Source organism: Rhinolophus ferrumequinum, chromosome 9, assembly GCF_004115265.2.
Source record: "Rhinolophus ferrumequinum isolate MPI-CBG mRhiFer1 chromosome 9, mRhiFer1_v1.p, whole genome shotgun sequence".
Lineage (NCBI taxonomy): Eukaryota > Metazoa > Chordata > Mammalia > Chiroptera > Rhinolophidae > Rhinolophus > Rhinolophus ferrumequinum.
The window spans coordinates 10,585,810-10,605,344 of record NC_046292.1 but is presented as its reverse complement, the minus strand read 5'-3'; positions in this window follow the sequence as shown (position 1 = coordinate 10,605,344).

Genomic DNA, 19,535 nt, shown 5'->3' with positions numbered 1-19,535 from the left:
GAGTCTGTTGCAAAAGGAGAGCAGAAAAATGGAATGATAGCCGGGAAGGGAGCACGTGGCTGGGGAAAATGGTTTCAAGAGAAATTTGTTTTTAAGGTGGAAGAAATGACAATACTTTTTCACAACACAACTGATACAGTTGAGAATTGACGTGGGTGGCAGGGAGTTGACTGTATCCATGTCCGTAAGTGGGAGAGAGGGATTAGATACGTGAAGGAACTGGCTTTACATCGGAGTTTAAAATAGTTCATCTAGTGAAAGACCGGAAGCCAGAATGTATGGGTGCAAATGCTGGTGAACAGATGTGCTTGAGCAAGAAATGCCACTAATATACTAAGAGGCAGAGTCAAGATAAGTAAGTTATCTATGCTTCACTTTTCCAATTGAAGATGGGAATTATGGTGCAGTACACAAGTCAAAAGGTTTTGGATTTACTTTGAGTTCTTGGGCAAGTCCCAAACATTTCTGGCAGGGTCTTGGTATGTTTTATTTCCCACCGAATGGTAATTATTTAAAATAGTGTCTAGCAAACAATAGTTGTTCAATAAATATTCATTGAATTCATTTTAGAAATGAATCTATTAAATAACTACACTACATATGTCATATCTACCCCACCAGGTTGTTTTGAAGACCTATGAAATGAGAGAATGGATGTAAAAGTGCTTTATAAACTGAGAAGCGCTATTCAAATCTGAGGTGTTTCTGTTAGGGGGAGTTAAGATAAAGTCTACTGAGTTTTTTCACTCCTTAAATGAGAAATACAATATAAATATGGAAATAGAATCATTTTTAGTTGGATGGGTTTTTTTCCTTAGAGGGATGTACTGAGACCTAAAGATTCTATCAACTGGTTTGAAACTCAAGGATAGAATACAATATTACATAAAATAGGATTTGACCGGATAAACCAGGTAATGTTACACAACTGACAAAAATATACAAAAGCCAGAAAACCAAAACTATCTAAGTCAATTAGCTTTATGTGGATGTCATAAATTACATTCCAGTTACATTTACAATACTGGGCACATGAGTGTTATATTACCTTTTTGTTTTCTTTCTTCATTCGTTTTTTTCATGGATTATAATTTCCAAAGCAAATACAGTATTGGAGTTGTAGATTTACTTTTCTAGGTAACAGAATAAGGTTATAAATTTATTGATGTTTCTGCCGAAGATTTTTAAATATACCCCAACTACACTGGACTATTTTCATGATAAATCTACATGGTCTTCCCACATATTATAGGACTAATCTGGACCAAAGTTCTGGCTGAAAAAAAAAATCCCATTTAGTGCATTTCCTTTTGTTTAGTATTGGGACTAAAGTAAGTAATATAGTTAATTGCTTGAGTTTGAAAGCAATTTCTAATATGCTGAGGTTGTATTCCTGGGAGAAGCCCTTATCTTTGGTCCTGATGGAATACCTGCAAGGAGAAGTGAATCAACTAACTCGTGCCATCATTTTCAATTTTTCATCATTATCACTGGCAATTAGGTATTACGTAATTGGCCAAGGTCATACAAGAGGATTCAGTGGACCAATTTAGGACTAAATTTAGGAATCAGACATTAGGAACTCATTGGGATTCCCTTAAGTGTTTTTAAATGTTGCAGTATGGGGATGCTTAATTAGGCAACCAGCCTAGTTCCTGCTGTTACCCAGCACAAGGCATTTTAGGATTGCTTAGGAAAAATACTCAGTTCTCAGAAAATCTCGGAAGTCAAACTCAAGCTGACGAAAGATATTTGCTGAGTAAAGCACTCAGTCCCCTTCCTTGTAAAGCCGGAACTGCCATATGTGTTTTTCTAATTAGCCCCACCAGATTTCTTCTAGGTGTGATTATGTGTCACGAAGCTAACTATTCTGCCTCTGGGGATTTATGCATTCTCAGTGAAATTTCTCTACACCATCTGATGTGATAGTCTGCCTATACAGGTTTCCTGTGGCCCAGTTCTAGGCCACGTTGAAAGATTGTGCCACCTGGTCTTAACCTACTTTCCCTCCCCCCCCCCACTGCCTCCGTAAACAACAACAGTGGTGACACCCACAAAATATACCTGCCCTCACAATAACACCAGTCCATCTTGCATCTTGCCCAGGGCACCTTTTAAGCTGGAGGATCTCAAAGCCCACTGCAAACATTAATTATACTTCATAAATACCTCATTGATACTAGGCTGCAAGCCCCACTAGCCCCATTTGATTATTAGACATCCCAAAATGAAGAGACGGAACCCCTTCTTCAGCCCACACAGAACCAGGACAAATCTGGGTCATGAGCACGACTCCATTTGCCTACTAGCGCTCTTGGAAAACTAATTTCCTCCCCATGCTCCCCCAATACTCAGAAAATAGGGTGCTTCTCTCTGAAATTACCACCTTTCTTTTGCTGCTGATTTGGCTTCTGTACCTTCCATTTTAGCTAGATGTGGGAATTCCACCTTTGGCAATTTGTCCAAAACAATAAAGATCAAAACTGTCTTACATTTGCATTTGCACTCCTGTGTGCGTGTCATCAAAAGCAATTCAGGGCCTTTTTGACCTGTTTTTTTTCTTTCTTTCTTTTTTCATTTTGGTTATCTCTTGGATAAGAGGTTGCACTCTGGAGTCACCTTAGCCAGTGCTGCCCTCTCGAGGTTACAGATGCAGCTGCCCATGCTAAAAATCTAGATAGGGCCTGTGTGTGAGAATGAGCAGATAGAAGGTATATTAAAGGACCAAATGGTCGTTGGCATGATAAACCGAGAAACTTTTGTTTATCTGCTTTGATGTGATAGTATACTAAAAAGAACACTAAGAGAGAACCAAAGAATTCTTTCAACTATTGGCTGACTGTGATCTTAGGCCATTTTCTCTTTTTGTGCCTCAATTCCCCACCAATTAGAATCGGAGTTACTGGTCCAGTCCAGGGTTCAGCCAACTTTTTCTATAAAAGGCCAGATAATAAATACTATTTTGGCCTTGGCGGGCCATATCTTCTCTATGGCAACTACCCAGCTCTGCCACTGTAGCTCAAAAGCAGCCACAGACAAAATGTAAGCAAGTAAACATGGAGGCATTCTAGTACAATTTTATTACAGAATTTATTACTGAAGTTTGAATTTCATTTAATTGCCACATATCATGAAGCATTCTTTTGTCAATTTTTCTAACCATTTAAAAACATAAAAACCATTTTTAGCTCCAAGACTATAGGAAAAAAATAGGGGCCGGCCCAGTGGCTCAGGTGGTTGGAGCACTGTGCTCCTAAATTCAATTCCCACGTGGGCCAGTGAGCTGCGCCCTCTACAGCTAGGATTGTGAACAACGGCTCTCCCTGGAGCTGAGCTGCTGTGGGCTGCCCTGGGGGGCCAGGGAGCTGTGTCCTACACAACTAGACTGAGAAACAATGGCTTGAACCGGAGTAGGGGAGGAGGTGGACAAGGGGGGAAAAAAAGAAAAAAAATAGGCAGCGAGCCAGATTTGGACCAGGGCTGAAGTTTGCTGACTTCTAGGCTGCATAATCTCAAAAGTTGACTTAACTATAATTCCTTTTCATTTCTTTTTCTTGGAAGATGACCCAGTACATGCTTGGAAGATGACCCAATACATATCTAGTGTGGTATGAGGAACATTAGAACACACTTTGTCCAATAAAAGGGGTCTGCCAACTTCATACTGGTCAATCTCAAATACTGGCAGTGCTGCTTCTAGAGCTGCATTGCCCAGGACTGTCCAAGCCACAGGTGGTACTGAGTACTTGAAACATGGCTAGTCCAAATGGAGGCGTACTGTAAGTGTAAAATACACATCAGATTTTGAAGACGTATGGTAGTACCAAAAAAAAAAAATTAAAACTATCTCATTAATATTTTATATTGATTATATGTTTTAAACAATATTTTGATCAATTGAATTAAATATATTAAAATTAATTTAATCTGCCCTGTTTTAAAATGTGGCTACTAGACATTTTTAAAGTGTATGTACAGCTCACATTATTTTTCTATTGGATAACTACTCCAGAAATTACTTGTTTCATTGATTTAAGATTTGTCCCTCATTCAAATGCAATATTCTTGCATTTGAAACAATATATTTAATTTTATAATTTAATATTAATAAGGATGTGATAGAAAATTAAGCATGGATTTTGAGAGGAACAGAGGTCCCCAAAATTGTGTGTGTCGGGAAATGGAAGGAAGGGAGTAGAGATTTGACAGAAGCAAGTTTTTCCCCCACTCATCAGCTATTTAGAGTTCTGGCCTTAACGTCTTGGTGTTCACATGACTGTCTCTCTCTTTTTTTTTTTTTAACTTTTTATTTATTTTAAGTGTGTTTTTCCAGGACCCATTAGCTCCAAGTCAAGTAGTTGTTTCAATGTAGTTGTGGAGGGCACAGCTCACACTGGCCCAAGCAGGGATTGAAGCAGCAACCCCGGTGTTACGAGCATCGTGCTCTAACCAACTGAGCTAACTGGCCACCCCCTCTGACTGTCTTCTTTAAGGAATGAACACTCGATTGGGGTTCAGGAAAAATGGGTCTCAGGTTGGCCTGTAGCTCACTATATAACAGGTAAATCATTTCATTTCAGTTTCCTCATCTACAATATGAAGATAAGAACTATCCTGTGTATCTTACAGAACTAAGAATGTGCTGTGCGAATACTTGTGAGCGCTACAATGCCCCCAACAGTGTCCAGAATGTAAGTAGCATTTCCCTTGTTGGTTTAGCTGCCTCTAGCCTCTCATTGACTAGCAAGCTGCAATGTTGCTGCTGCTTCTGCCCTGATTGGCCGTTACAGACCAAGAACCCACCTTCCTTGAGTGACAGCTGGTTCAATCCTTCCAACTTTAGTTGTCCCAGGTCATGCAGGCTGGCTTATTAAGCCATACCTGTCTGATAGTCAACTCCAAGGGAGTGCTTCCGTGGGTTAAACCCGCATACCTCACCCAGTTGAAAAATATTTACCATACCTTGCAAGGGTAATTCAAATAAGCAATGCTCTTTCCCACCTCAGGGCTTTATCTCTGCTGTTTGCTCTGCCTGTAATGCTTTGCCTCAAGATTTGCACATGGGGGCTGGCCCGGTGGCTCAGGCGGTTGGAGCTCCGAGCTCCTAACTCTGTAAGGCTGCCGGTTCGATTCCCACGTGGGCCAGTGGTCTTTCAACCACAATGCCAGTTCGGTTCCTCGACTCCCACAAGGGATGGTGGGCAGCGCCCCCTGCAACTAAGATTGAACACGGCACCTTGAGCTGAGCTGCCGCTGAGCTCCCAGATGGCTCAGTTGGTTGGAGCACGTCCTCTCAACCACAAGGTTGCCTGTTCGACTCCCGCAAGGGATGGTGGGCTGCGCCCCCTGCGACTAGCAATGGCAACTGGACCTGGAGCTGAGCTGCGCCCTCCACGACTAAGACTGAAAGGACAACTTGAAGCTGAATGGCACCCTCCACAACTAAGATCGAAAAGACAACAACTTGACTTGGAAAAAACTCCTGGAAGTACACAGTGTTCCCCGATAAAGTCCTGTACCCCTTCCCCAATAAAACTCTTTAAAAAAAAAAAAAAGATTTGCACATGGATGTGTCCTTGACATTGATCAGATCTCAAACAGTACTTCTTTAGATGCTCTGTGACCATCAAGAACACTCCTCTCCCCATTACCCTATATCTTTCCCTGGCTTTATTTTTCTTCTTTGTACTTATTTCTACCTGCAGTCTCTTGCTTACTTGTTTTTGTCTACATCTCCCACTGGAATGTAAGCTCCAGTGCCTAGAAGAATGTCTGGCTATAGACACCCAATAAAATGAATCTTCCCAGCCTTTTCCCTCTCAGTGTAGCCACCTCCCTACTGCAACCTGGTCAATCTCAGCGCTACCCCAATGAATGTTTGTGCCAGGACCTCTTCTGGGTGCCTTGTGACGACTTCTATCACCACACAACATACAATCTAAAGTATCCATTTGTTAGATGCTATATTAGTCAGAAACAGTTAGGAAAAACAGAAAATAGTTTAAGTAGTCCAAATAGAAGTAGATTTTATGTAAGCAGTCGATTGAAAATGGGTCGAATGGGCTGGAGGACAGAGTCCAGAAGCCCACTCACCGTGATGCTCTCGGGCCAACCTTGGGTAAGGTTTCCACCTTACTTCAGTGACTCACTGCCCTGGAACAAAGAACTCCATTGTCCATACAACCGACGACTTTCAGCTTGAAGAGGAAGTCACTTGACTAACACCAGAATGATATTTCAGAATTCTTTCAGGATTGAAATTCTGATTTGAGTTTGTATCTGCCCCAGAGGTACACTCAGTACATGACTGTTGAATCGAATTCCTAGCCTTGGCTAATGTTGTCCACAAATGTATTTTCTCTTTCCTTTCCCCTTCCCAATCCTACTCATTCCTTCAGTTCCACCTCCAAAATTGCATCCCTCTCCAGCCCCCAGTGGTCTCTGAGGTCTTACAGCATTTTCTTCATTGTCATTCATTTTGGCCTTTTTCCTACAAATGTCCATATTGTTCATGTCTTACCACCCTAACTAGATTGCACACTTCTAGAAGGCAGGAACCCTTCCACGTAGAACTTACAGTTGGAAGGGATCTTAGTTGTTTCTCTAGTCCAACCTCTCATCAAATGCCTGAATCCCATTTACAACATCTCTGACAACTTCTGATTTGGTCTCTTGAAGACTTCCAGTTCTGGGGCTCTCCTTGCCTTAAAAAATCTGGCTCGGTGTAGGAATATAAGAAGATGCTAAATACAAGTTTGTTGAATTCAGGCTACTTCTCCCTTAAGTCTGAGTCAGTCCTTGGCTGGGGTGGGACGCAGAAGAGGGAGAACACTGAGGAATGGACAGCGTTTTGGCTAAAAAGGTTGGGGAATGGTTCCAACCAGCTATGTCCAGGCTGTAATTCATGTGTGGTGATTCAGCTCTTGCTCAGTGTTATTTAGGGTAAGTGAATTACAAAACTTAAACTCAAGTGTCTCTCTTTTTCTCCCTTAGGAAAGACTACGGAGAGTAATCATGTAAGATGACATTCCTGTGGAAGGCTAGACAGACATCCATAGAGCAAACACTTGGCAGGAGTTTGGTAACTTACGAAGCCCCTTCCAATACTTCAGCTCATTAGAACTTTTTCATGGAGGCAGCATTAGCCTAACTTTGTAAAGGACACTGAGACTCGCATTGAGGCCTCAGGGTGGCAGAGCCAGCGCTCAAACTCAAGCCCTCAGGGTCCAAAAAGTCTAGTTGCTCGAGTTGTTTTCCATGACGTAGCTAGTTGTTCATCCAAGAAAAGCATACCACCCTAAGCAGAATTCTTTTATACAAAGGCTGAACGTGACCCTGGAAAAAGAATCACGGTCAATAACAAGGTATGGATGCAGGTCCCTCCGATGCCAGGAGCCAACCCAGTGCTTCTCTAGTCTTCCCCTTTTCAATCTCCCCCTCTGTCCACTAGAAAAGTAAATAAATTCCTCAAATTGCCCCTGTCCCAATGATGGGAAATGTTGACCCATGTGCTAGGACTGGCCTATGTGTCCGGCAGGTGTTGCCACCTGGGTGGCATGATTTCAGGGACGTGATGATGCTGGATTCCACGTCCACACCCCCCACCTCAGTGGCTGGCTCAGCTGAAATGTCACTACTGGAGCTTCTCTCCTTTCGCTTTAAGTGTGATCCCTGTTCAGTTAAAAGCACCTTGGGAAGTGTATCATTTTACCACCATTAACAATCATAGCTATGGGTGAATGAGTTTCAAAGATTTTCCTGAGAGTGTTTTTTTTTTTTAACAGAAAAATAAAACGTATTACACAAGCGATAAACGCGAATTACAGAAAGATAAGCCTCACTAATAGAACAGGAAAAAGAGTCCCAGAGCAGAGCCACACCTGTATGACCCCTGAGGTGAGATACACATGGCATTGCTAATCTGGGACCAGGATGACATGGTGAGTAAACAGTACTGGGATAATCCGTAATCTACTTGGAAAGAGATGCAATGGATCTTATCTCACTACACAGGAAGAAAATCAATCCCGATATTAAATATGAAAGCAAAACTTTCAGACAAATATAGAAGATAATTGTTGTGAGTGCTGGGTAAAGAAGGGTTTCTTAAGATTAAAAAAAAAAACAACTGGGCCGGCCCAGTGGCTCAGGCAGTTAGAGCTCCATGCTCCTAACTCCGAAGGCTGCCAGTTCGATTCCCACATGGGCCAGTGGGCTCTCAACCACAAGGTTGCCAGTTCAATTCCTCCTCGAGTCCCACAAGGGATGGTGGGCTGCGCCCCCTGCAATTAGCAACGGCAACTGGACCTGGAGCTGAGCTGTGCCCTCCACAACTAAGACTGAAAGGACAACTTAAAGCTGAAGGGCACCCTCCACAACTAAGATTGAAAGGACAACAACTTGACTTGGAAAAAAGTCCTGGAAGTACACACTGTTCCCCGATAAAGTCCTGTTCCCCTTCCCCAATAAAATCTTTAAAAAAAAAAAAAAAACCTGAGCAGACAATAAAGGAAAGAACTGATACAATAGCTCCATCAAAACCAATAAAAATACACATTAAAACAGAAATTCTCAACTCTGGCTGCACCCAAGAATCACCTGAGGGGCTTTTGAAAAAATCCTAGAATCTCGTCCCCTCTGGGGGTGGGCCCTGGGCACAGCTTCACCCTAAAATCTGTAGGGCCTGGAACAAAATACCAGTGGAGATTCACATACCTAGGTCTAAATATATAAAAGCTACAAATCAAGTTAAACTTAAATAGAATGGTTTTCTCTCCTCCCATCTTGACAAATACACCTTCGTAACAATTTGGAAGGCCAGATTCAAATGTAAAATTTTTAGACCCTTTGGAGTTCCAAACTAGAGGTGGCAATTCAAAGAGAGTTGGTCTTGGCCTTTCCCCTTTCTTTTCTTCCCACTGCGATTGCCATTCGATACCTCGAGAGCCTCATGCTCACATGTGTGGACATCCCAGCCTCCGCATCCAGGTGCCAGCCACACTTCCTACAAAAAGAGTCCTTGGCCACTCACCTGGCCTAGAGGTGCACACACCAGCAAGACAGTCCACTCTCAGAAGAATGGACCCTGGAAGAGACCTGTGCAGGCTCTGGAGGTCGACCCAGAGCATTCGGGCCAGATTTCTAGAGTCTGGGTACCTAGAGCAATGTGGACAAGTGGGGCTGTGGCCTTTGGATGGGTACATCCCTTTGGCTCTGTGGACTTGCCACTGAGCAGGGTTTTCTAAAGCAGAGTCCAGGGCACAGGTTCCTCCTACCTTGTTGTTAGGGTGGAACTCTCTGAGCACCTGCACTTACGTTGTGGTTAACTTTTTAAATTTAAATTTAATTTATTTACTTTTGTTGTTATCTTTTTATTGATGTTCTTACATACAGATGTATGTACAGAAAATACACACATTACAGGTATACAGCTTGATGAGTGTTCACAGACATATCGAATAAGGATGTATGCATGTATCATGAAAATTATTTTTTTAAAGGGGAATGACAATCAGAAGAAAGGACTGCTCAACACGAAATTCAGGATAGTGGTTTCCTCTGGTGGGGACTCAGGGGATGGATGGGACAGAGAAAGACCCATCATCAGTAATGTTCTAATTCCTAAATTGAGCACCAAGTTCACAGCTTATGATGCCTCCTAACTTAAATACATTACGTATATTCTTTCGCACGTCCTAAAATCAATGCGAGGTCCTGTAGTCTAGGGGTATTCTGCTTAAAGACAAATTAACCCTGCATATTTCAAATGCATGCCTGTAACTGGTAATCTTGACTCATCCAAAAACGAAACAGAACTTCCTAGGCAGAAAGGAAAGAGAAAAGCGTATAAGACATTGTGAAACAATTCAATGTAACGAGGTTATTTTTTACCTTTCTTTACTGATTACAAATATATATAAAGTTTAAGCACTGTGTAAAGCCAAAGCATGAGAAGTAAAATCTCCCCCAAATGCTCTATCCTGAGAGTCAATACCATCAACAAGGTGGTGTGGATTCCCCAACCTTTCCTATGTTAGTAACATTACTGATTTTTGCAATAACGTGACCATTTTAGATAAACTCTTTTAAACCTTGCTTTTTCACTTAGCGATGGTCTCTTGAACAGCCTCTCCCGTCTTACTGTCCTGCAGAGAGAAGAGCAGATGGAGATGGAAAATGCCTCTTCCTTCCCACAAATCCCCATCACACTCATCTCTCAAATCCAGCTCAAGTATCACCTCCCTGAATTCAGGAGAACCCCAGAGCTCTGCTCGTCTTCCCTAGGGACCACCACGCCCTATGGAATGCAGTCTCTCTTAGCACTAAATCCCATTTTGTGTGTGTGTGTACCCACACTTGAACTCACATAAATGAAGATATCACATATCCATTCATTTAATCAAAATGGATGGAGTGCCTACCATGTGCCAGTGGTGCAGTGGATGGAGAAGGGTCCTGTCTCGTGGCACCTGTATTCTAAAAGGGGCATTTGGCAAATGAGGAAACAAATAAGGTGACTTCTGATAGAGATAAGTGTGGGGATGAAAACAAACTAGGTGAGTGATATGACAGATCACACATGGGCAGGCACCAACCATTACATACTGTGCTGATTTTCCCAGGCAGGCATGAAACAAGACATCCATCAGACAACTTTAAACGTGTGTCACATTTCCAGGCCACACAGCCTTTGGGCTGTTGTGCATGAATATTTTTATAATTCCTATCATCTTGTGACTAGCACAACTGCATTGTGATTTGTGTGTGTCTTCAAAGGGTTCACCCATTTAATGTGAGCATTTAAAATAGGCTATAATTTCTGTCAACCTATTTTAGTATTTCTTCATTTGGTATTGTACTGGGAGCCCCCAGAATGGATGCATTCCAGGGACCTCTTAGTCTCTGCAGGACCCTCATTTGGAAGTACTTGTCTCTTTTGTACTTGTGGTTCTACATTGTCAAATTTTTGAAGGCAGGAGGAAGTCCTAATGCCTGTCCACAGCTGCATCAATATTTGTTGGGGAAATCATTATCAAAGAGAGGTTCACCACCGTGCCTTCTAACCTGTGTGGGATAATGAGGCAGGGAAATTGCCCAACAGAGAGAGCCAGACTTGAGACTTGGGTCTTATTTTCCCAGAATGCTCTGAGAACACACCCAGCTCCCCCCCTCCAGGGGTTTTGTTTATCCTGTCCTGAGTGTATGGTCAGGGTGAGCTGGGAATCCATGAAAGCTGAGCCAGAGAGAAAGTGACCCCAGCTTCCAGAGACAAGCTCACATGTTGGGAGGTGATGGACTGATCTGAGGGCAAGCCGGTGGTACCATCAGGACTTCTGTCTTTCGTCCCTAAGGAGACCACATAGAGTTCGGCATTTGGTCTCTACAGCAGATCGCCTGGTTTCCACACCTGGTCACAGTTGCCAGGCACGGTTTGTGCTGTTCACACGGTGTGGTGGGACAAGAAAAAACTAAGTAGGCTCAGTCAGGTGCAGTGGCTCCTGGACCGTGGGCCCGAGGGGAGCTGCCTGCTCTCTGTGTCACAAGTCAGCTAGCCTACATATCGCCGCCCTCTTGTTTGTTTTTGTAACAATTATACAAATACATGTTTGTCTTGGTCTGTTTGGGCTGCAATAACAAAATACCATAGACTGCATGGCTTATAAACAACAGCAATGTATTTTCTCACAGTTTTAGAGACTGGAAGTCCAAAATCAAGGCACAGTCAGATTCAGAGTCTGGCGAGGGCCCTCTTCCTGGTGCATAGACAGCTGTCTTTCTGCTTGTCCTCACATGGTAGAAAGGGTGAGGGATCTCTCTGGAGTCTTTTTTAGAAGAGCACTAATCCCAATCATGAGAGCTAGCCCTGTCCTCATGACCTAATCATCTCCCCAAAGCCCCACCCCCAAATACCATCACCTTGGGGGTTAGGATTTCAGCATATGAATTGGGGGATGGGGAACATAAACATTCAGTCCACTGCAATGTTCACTGTAAAAAACTAAAACAATATATGTTTTAAAGTGGATAAATGGTCACTTCCAATGCTTTTGCCGCTATAAATAGTGCTGGAATAAACATTCTTTTATAGCCATCCTTGCATACATGAAAAGGAGTCTGGATGATTATTCTTTTACAAACATTTATTTTTATTATTACTAAAGAAATCATGCTCATAGTAAAAAAAAGTCAGAATGAAACAATGGAAAATGGGAATCACCACACATAATCTCCATTCCCAACCCCTGAGATAATGAATATGCGGACTTACAGATTTTTCTCTACCCAAATTCAAACATTTTTTTCTTTAACAGAGATGGAATCAGTCTATACATACCATTCTGCAACTTGTTTTTTAACTTGCTATCTCAAAATGTTTATGTTCACTCAACAGGTATTTCTTGAGCCCCTCCCATGTGCTCAGAAGTTTGGAACCCACCAATATCCTTGCCTTCAAAGAATTTACATTCTACTGGAGGGGATAGACAAGAAACAAAATAAGTAGTAATGAAAACCAAGAAAGAAATGACAGGTGATAACATTTAACAGGAAGGCAGTTTGCATGGTTTCATGTCACCTTTTAGCAACTCCATGGTGTGCATGGAGTTTCCAGCATTTCTCTGTCATAAATAATGCTGCGAGGAACATCTTTGTCACATAAATTTGCATACCTATAGGAGATCTTAGGGCTTAGATATCTTATATCCTTTTTCTGTCTGGGGCTAGCTGATATATCTATCCATGGCTGAAAGGCGTCTCCAGTGAGCGCCAGGAGGTGGGAAACAGGAAGTGAGGCGCTCCAGTGTAGAGGCACGGGTGAACACAACACAGCCCTGCCTTTCGCCCTCTCTGTGCCTCTCCATTTGCAAAACAGGATAACCTTCTTATCTCACAGGGTTATTGAAAGAGTTAAATGACATTATTTCTCCTCACATTCTTCCTGGGAACAGGCATAAGCATTTTGTTCTTTCATTCATCTACTCATCAAACAACTAACTATGAGAGATCCATCAAAACACCATGCAATAGGGACAGGTTTCCCTAATGAATAATGACAAAGACTGTATAGTGCCAGTTCATTCCCTTGCGTAGGAAGGATGGAACCATGCTATTTAAATTGTGGTCTGTACTAGAATAAATACCAAAATGTTAGTGAATTCTCTGGATGGTGGGATTACAGCTGATGTTTGTTTTCTTCTCTTATCTGTATTTTCAAAATCTCTATAATAAACTTGCATTATATTTTAAACAGGAAGAAATAAAATAAAAATAAATGGTGGTCTGGAGACCAGCAGCGCTGACGTCACCTGGGAGCTCAGAATTGCAGAATCTCAGGTCTCACTTCAGACGTATTGATTTGACATTTGCATGTCAACAAGTGGCCCAGGATTGTGTGTGTACATACATATTAGTTTGAGAAGCACTTTAGAGTGAAAGGTAAATGGCAGATAGAGTTAAACATCGCTTTATTTCTATTCATCTATATTAAGGATTAGAGAGGGTGTGACCTAAAGCATTCTTCTGGGTTGAATTTGGCCTTATTGCCTAGGCTACGGATATTATAGCATTGATCCTTTTAGGGAGAGGACTCAAAAGACCAGATCATTTCCTTACTCTGTTTCTCTAACCAGGTGTGGGAACCCAGCCTGCCTTCAGATCTTGAGCTGTCAGGGCTGGGAGGAGCCTGAGAGGTCTTCATTCCAACTCAGCCCTCAGCTGCTGCCCTGCCTACTCCCACCCCATCCCCAACTCACAGGTGAGGCCCTGCGAAGGGCGGTGATTTGCTCAAAGGCACATGCCAACCTGATGCTGGCCTCCCTCAGTCCTGGCTTTCAGCCAGCCCTTATCTCTTCCCTACCTCAAATTTGGGGCCATTATTTTTTTCTATGAATTCAACTTATCTTTTTAGAAAAATGAATATTTTTAAATTGGTTTATTGTGAAAGAATTATGTGCTTAATGTAAAGAATTTATTCCAATTCATAACAATGTAAATACCTCGTTTTCCCAAAAATAACACCTAGCCAGACAATCAGCTCTAATGTGTCTTTTGGAGCAAAAATTAATATAAGACCCGGTCTTATTTTACTATAATATAAGACCCGGTCTTTAATATAATATAATATAATATAATATAATATAATATAATATAATACCAGGTCCTATATTAATTTTTGCTCCAAAAGACGCATTAGAGCTAATTGTCTGGCTAGGTCTTATTTTCAGGGAAACAGGGTATTGCCCCAACAATTCCACTCTTAGGTATATACCCAAGAGAAATATGTCCACACAAAAACTTGTACCTGAATGTTTATAGCAGCATTATTCATAATAGCCCAAAAATGGAAACAACCCAAGTGTCCATCAGCTAACAAATGGATAAACGAAATGTGGTGAATTCTTATGATGGGATACAATTCGACGACAATAAAAAAGGAATGAAGGGCTGATACAAGCTACAACATGGATGAAGTTTGAAAACAGAGAAAGAAGTGTTGTGCGGGAGACCCTGCTCGCTGCGCCATTTGTTGTGCGAGGCAGCCTGCAGGGTCTCTGCTCCCGCTCCCCACATAAGAACGCAGGACATGGCTAGGTCAAAAAGGAACACCCATGGAGCCATAGGTAGGGGAGTCATACCACTATGGTCTCACTGGAGGCTGGATCCACACGACCTGCAACCTGCTGTCTGCTTCTCTGCCTGCCAACCAACCGACTGACCAACCAACGCAGCACGGTAGTTATATCTGTGGCTAATTGGCTCACTGGTAACAGCTGATGGTCAATTAGCCACAGCTCATGACCATCTACTACCCGAGCCAGCACCTTTCCACGTGAGGCCAAGAGCCTGGAAACTGCTCTCTGGGACTCTGTCCCCACAGAAGCCATCCACAAAAGACCATGTATTGTATGATTCCATTTATAGAAATGTCCACAATAAGCAAATCCATAGAAACGCAAAATAGATTAGCAGTTGCCAGGAGAGGGAGAAATGGGAAGTGCTTGTTCATGAGTATAGCGTTCCTTTCTGGGGTGATCAAAATGTCTTGTAATTAGATATGACTATATCTAATTATGATAGGTGATGACTGTACACTTCTGTAAATATACCAAAAGCTACTGGCTAAAAAAAAAAAAAAAATTTAAAAGGGTGCATTTGTGATGCATGTGAATTATATCTCAATAAAGCTGTTATTTAAAAAATAAAGGTAGGAGGAAGAAAGTAAAATATCCTTTACGTCACTCCACTGCGAATTCCCCCAGGTAGCCCCTCATTCGCTCCACAGGTATTCAGTGAGGGCCTCCTCCACGGAGCTTGCACTGATGATACTGCACGAAACGAACTCACATCCCAAGAGCAATGGAGCCCGAATATTCAGAGCCCCACAGCCAGTGCCGCCACCTCCCTCATTCCCACGGCCTGACCTCTGACCCTCACCTCCTTCCTTATCTCTAGCACTGTACCTCAGCTCCAGCAATCTGTACGGCCCACCCTGGTCACAGTCCCTCAGCGAATCTTCCTCACTGCCCTTCCCTCCCAGTCGCTTGCCACCTCCACAGCCTTCCCCACTCCTCGCGTCTCTGTCTTCTCTGACAAAACCCCAACACTGGTCAAAGCCAGCTGTCCGCCTACGCTACCCTGCACCTGGGCAAACAGCTGCAGAAGAACGCTCCACCTTGCCAGCCATCTCACTTCAAATCCAAGACATGCATCCCTCGTGGGCCCTTGCTGCTGCCCAGATGTCATGGTCATTCTTTCTCCCCATGTGGCACGCCCGGTAATGTGTCTGACTCCTGGGGCTGTTGGCTGCACTAGCACCTGGCACATGGTAGCCCCTCAATCAGTGACAGCCACTGCGGTTATCATCGCTGGTCCTCAGTCCAGGGGCTCCCTGGTGACCTGGTCTCCAAAGAGACCCACCCAGCCGTCATTTACTTTGTTCCATTGGCTGGGCAGCCACAGGTTCTTTGCTATATTGGATCATCCTCCTGGGGAAAGGAGGGGACATAGCACAGGGCAGTGAAATAGCTGGCCCAAATCAGCAGTAGGAGAGGGAAGTGTATAACTTCCTGCAGTCAACATCCCGAGTGATGGGTCAGGCCTGAGTCAGACCACGGGGCCAAAATGGAAAGTTACCAAGGCCTCAGAAAGGAAGTGTGGGGGAGCTAGGGGACTAGAAGGCCGGCTGGCACCCCAGACTGGACCCATAGGGCAGAGCAAGGAAAGCAGGATGGCCGCCCCCAGGAATCTAGGCTGTGCCTCCCTCCAGGGAGCTGAGATCAAAGACCAGAGGAAGGAGGAAGGTGAGCCTGGCTTCCCAGGGACTCACGTCATCCATGTAGGGCAAGTCACCTCTTACCCCGCAGGAAGCCTGCCCGCCTGCTTTCCCAGGATCAGGACAGGATCATCCACCTGGGTCAGGCTATTCATAACACTGACCTAATTCGCCCACCTACACGCACCCTAGGTTCCTCTACCTCGGTGTAGACATGTTGCGATGGGCTGCCTGGGTTTACAAATAGGTCTTGGAAGATAATCGAGACAGTGGGAGGGGTGGGAAAAGTCCTGTTCTGGAGTCAAGACACCTGGGGTGTGGCTACTAACCAGCTGTGTGAGCCTGGCAGGTCTCACACCCTTTCTGGGCTCCAGTCTCCACTTGCGCAGTTTCCTCAGCTCTGGAATTCTACCTGTGCTTGGGCTTCCTCCATCTTGACATTGCCCTCGGGAAAACAGTCCCAGCATCTCCACACAGCCTAAGAGGCCCTTGATGGTTTGCTCCTGCAGCACCTGGCCCTCAGCCGGGCCGTTTCCGCACCCCCAGCAACATTCAGCTGTGCGCAGCTCAGAGAGCAAGCGTCTGAAGTTCTCTCCACACCGCACCTCAGCTAACTGAGCCCTGTCAATCATCCTTTGTGCCCCACCTTAAATGGCACTTTCCCTAGGTCTTCTCCTGACCTGCCAGCTTTGTGTGTCCCCTAGCAAAGGCCATTCTCTTTTCTCTCTTCCTCATTCATCTGAGCTCTGTGCCAAGGGCAGGGACCGGCATACAGAAGGGGTCAATAAATATATTACGAATGAATGAATGAATGAATGAATGTATGCATGTGTGCACGAAGTGGAAGCTCCCAGGGCAAGCTGGAGCCACGGTTTGCTTCCCCCACATGGGGTCTGGTGCAAGGCCACCCCAGAGCTCTGCCCTGCGGGGGAGTGGATGCTTGTGGGAGGGGTGTAGATTTTCGAGGGAGGTTCCAGCTGGGCTCCAGCCATGCCACAGCCCCAAGCTGCCTCGGCCATGACTCACAGGCCCCAAACAGAGCTTTCTTAACTCTCCCTGGCCTTTTCGGATCTGCCTTCTGATTAGGCCTTCAAGCTAAGACCGCTCAGGTTTCTCTCCTGCTGGGTCAGTCTCTCCCTATGGGCTTGCCGTTTGCAAGATGCCAGTGGCTTTAAAGGAGCAGCTTGATTCCTGGGCTGTATTGTGTTTTCCTTAGGAATCCTTTCTCTGTTTACAGAGAGAAAAAAAGTGCCACCCGCACTGGCTAAAGGTCATCCTGATTTTCTGAGAACCCCTCACCACCCATCTCCCATTTTGCATGTATATCCTGATTGCTGGGGTAGAGGGGAGCCCCACCTCAGCATTCCCAGGCTCAGGAGGCCACCAGGGTTAGGGAACACCAGCCCCAAAGCTCTTGTTTATACTGGCTGCCTGGCCATGGCGTTCGGGGCCACGAGGGACTCACTCGAGTCCTGGGAACAAGGAGGATTCCACAGAAATTGGGTTTTCCCCCCTCCCGCCCCCCTTTTCTGCCCTTTTCTCCCTCAGTGGACCCCCACCCCCTTTTCCAGACATTTTCTCTCCTCCCAGCCCAACACTGATGGCCTCCTCTTGTCCTTGTGTCTTCCTATCACAGATAGTGTCTCCTCGCTCGCAGACTGTCCCCTTTATCCCGTTACTTTTTAAGGTAATAAACTTTTAATTTTGCAATAATTTTAGATTTGCAGAAACGTTGCAAAAGACCGTAGTTTCCTAACATGCTTCAGCAGTTTCCCTTTTGTTAATGTCTTATATAACGACAGCACGTTGTCAGAATGAGGAAACCAGCATTGCGTTTAGTCAGATATTATTTTATCCCTTTACATGGGATGATAATGGTAATTCTCTGTGTTTCACAGATGAAGGAAAGAGAGATTCGGACAGGTGAGTGACTTGCCCCGGTCACATAGCTAAGAGAGTAAGGCAGCAGAAGAAAGGGATTAGGGGTTGGTGTTTAGGGCCAGAATCACTTAGAGTATGACCTTGAGCCCTAGTCTCCTTGTCTGAAGGATGGATCATAAGTAATTACTTCAAGGCAAGATCCAGGGCTAAATGAGATCATGTCTATGGGTGTCTACCTGCCCACAAAATGGTCCCTGTTGTTGTTACCACCGGCAGCATCATCATTACTAAGGAGCCCAGTGCTCTCTGACTCCAAGTTCTTGAAGAAATATGTTTAAGGGAGCCCTCACTTACCCTCTGGGTACCTTTCCTGGGGAGCTGGACAGGCCTTGCTTTGACCAAGCCATAAAGACTGAGAGTTAGAAATCCTAGGGGGTTGGGCCGGCCCAGCGGCTCAGGTGGTTGGAACGCCGTGCTCTTAATGCCGAGGTCTCAGGTTCGATTCCCACATGGGCCGGTGAGCTGCGCCCTCTACAGCTAAGATTGTGAACAACGGCTCTCCCTGGAGCTGGGCTGCCGTGAGCAGCCGGAGGTCGGCATGAGCTGCTGCCGCAGGCTGTGAGTGCTGCCATGAGCTGCTGTGAGTGGCCAACCGGTGACCAATTGCCTCAGCCGGGGGTGTGAGGGGGCAGCGCAAGGCTCATAATACCAGCATGGGCCAGGGAGCTGTGTCCTACACAACTAGGCTGTGAAAGGAAACAACTTGAACCTCGGGTTCAAGTGGGGGGCCCGGGTGAGGCGGAAAAAGGGGGGGAAAAAAGAAATCTTGGGGTGTAGTCGTCCCATTGTGGCCGCTGGCTGTTCCTGGGGCAAGTCAGCATCTCCTCTGAGCCTGAGCCTATTTCCTCACCTGTAAGATGAGGATGACCAGGCAAAGTGTTGGGAAGACACCACAGGACAAGTGCAGAACAGCCCAGGGCCAGCCCCCCCCCTCTTAGTGTGGCAGCCCTCTGGTCCCCTGAGGGGCAGGCAGGTCCCAGCCTAGGTCTCCCAGCCAGTCAGGCCTGGTTCCAGTTCCAGGCAGGCTACCAAACCCTGCTGAACCCTGCTGAAATCTGCTTCCTGTCATGCAAAATCAATCATGTGACATCTTCCGCCTCACCCCAAACAAGAACTCAAGAAAGAAAAAGGTTTCTGCTGCCCTTCCTCACCCTCAGACCCAAAGAGGTTGTCTCAAGGTCAAGTTAGGGGCTCAACCAGAGGGTAGCCTAGGTCTTGTAAGACCTTGTGCCGTCCACCTGACCAGAGCCTACACCCATTTGGAGATTGCTTTGGGGGGGGGGGGCGGAGGCGCTGCCACCTTCCTGCTGCTTTTAACACTGCT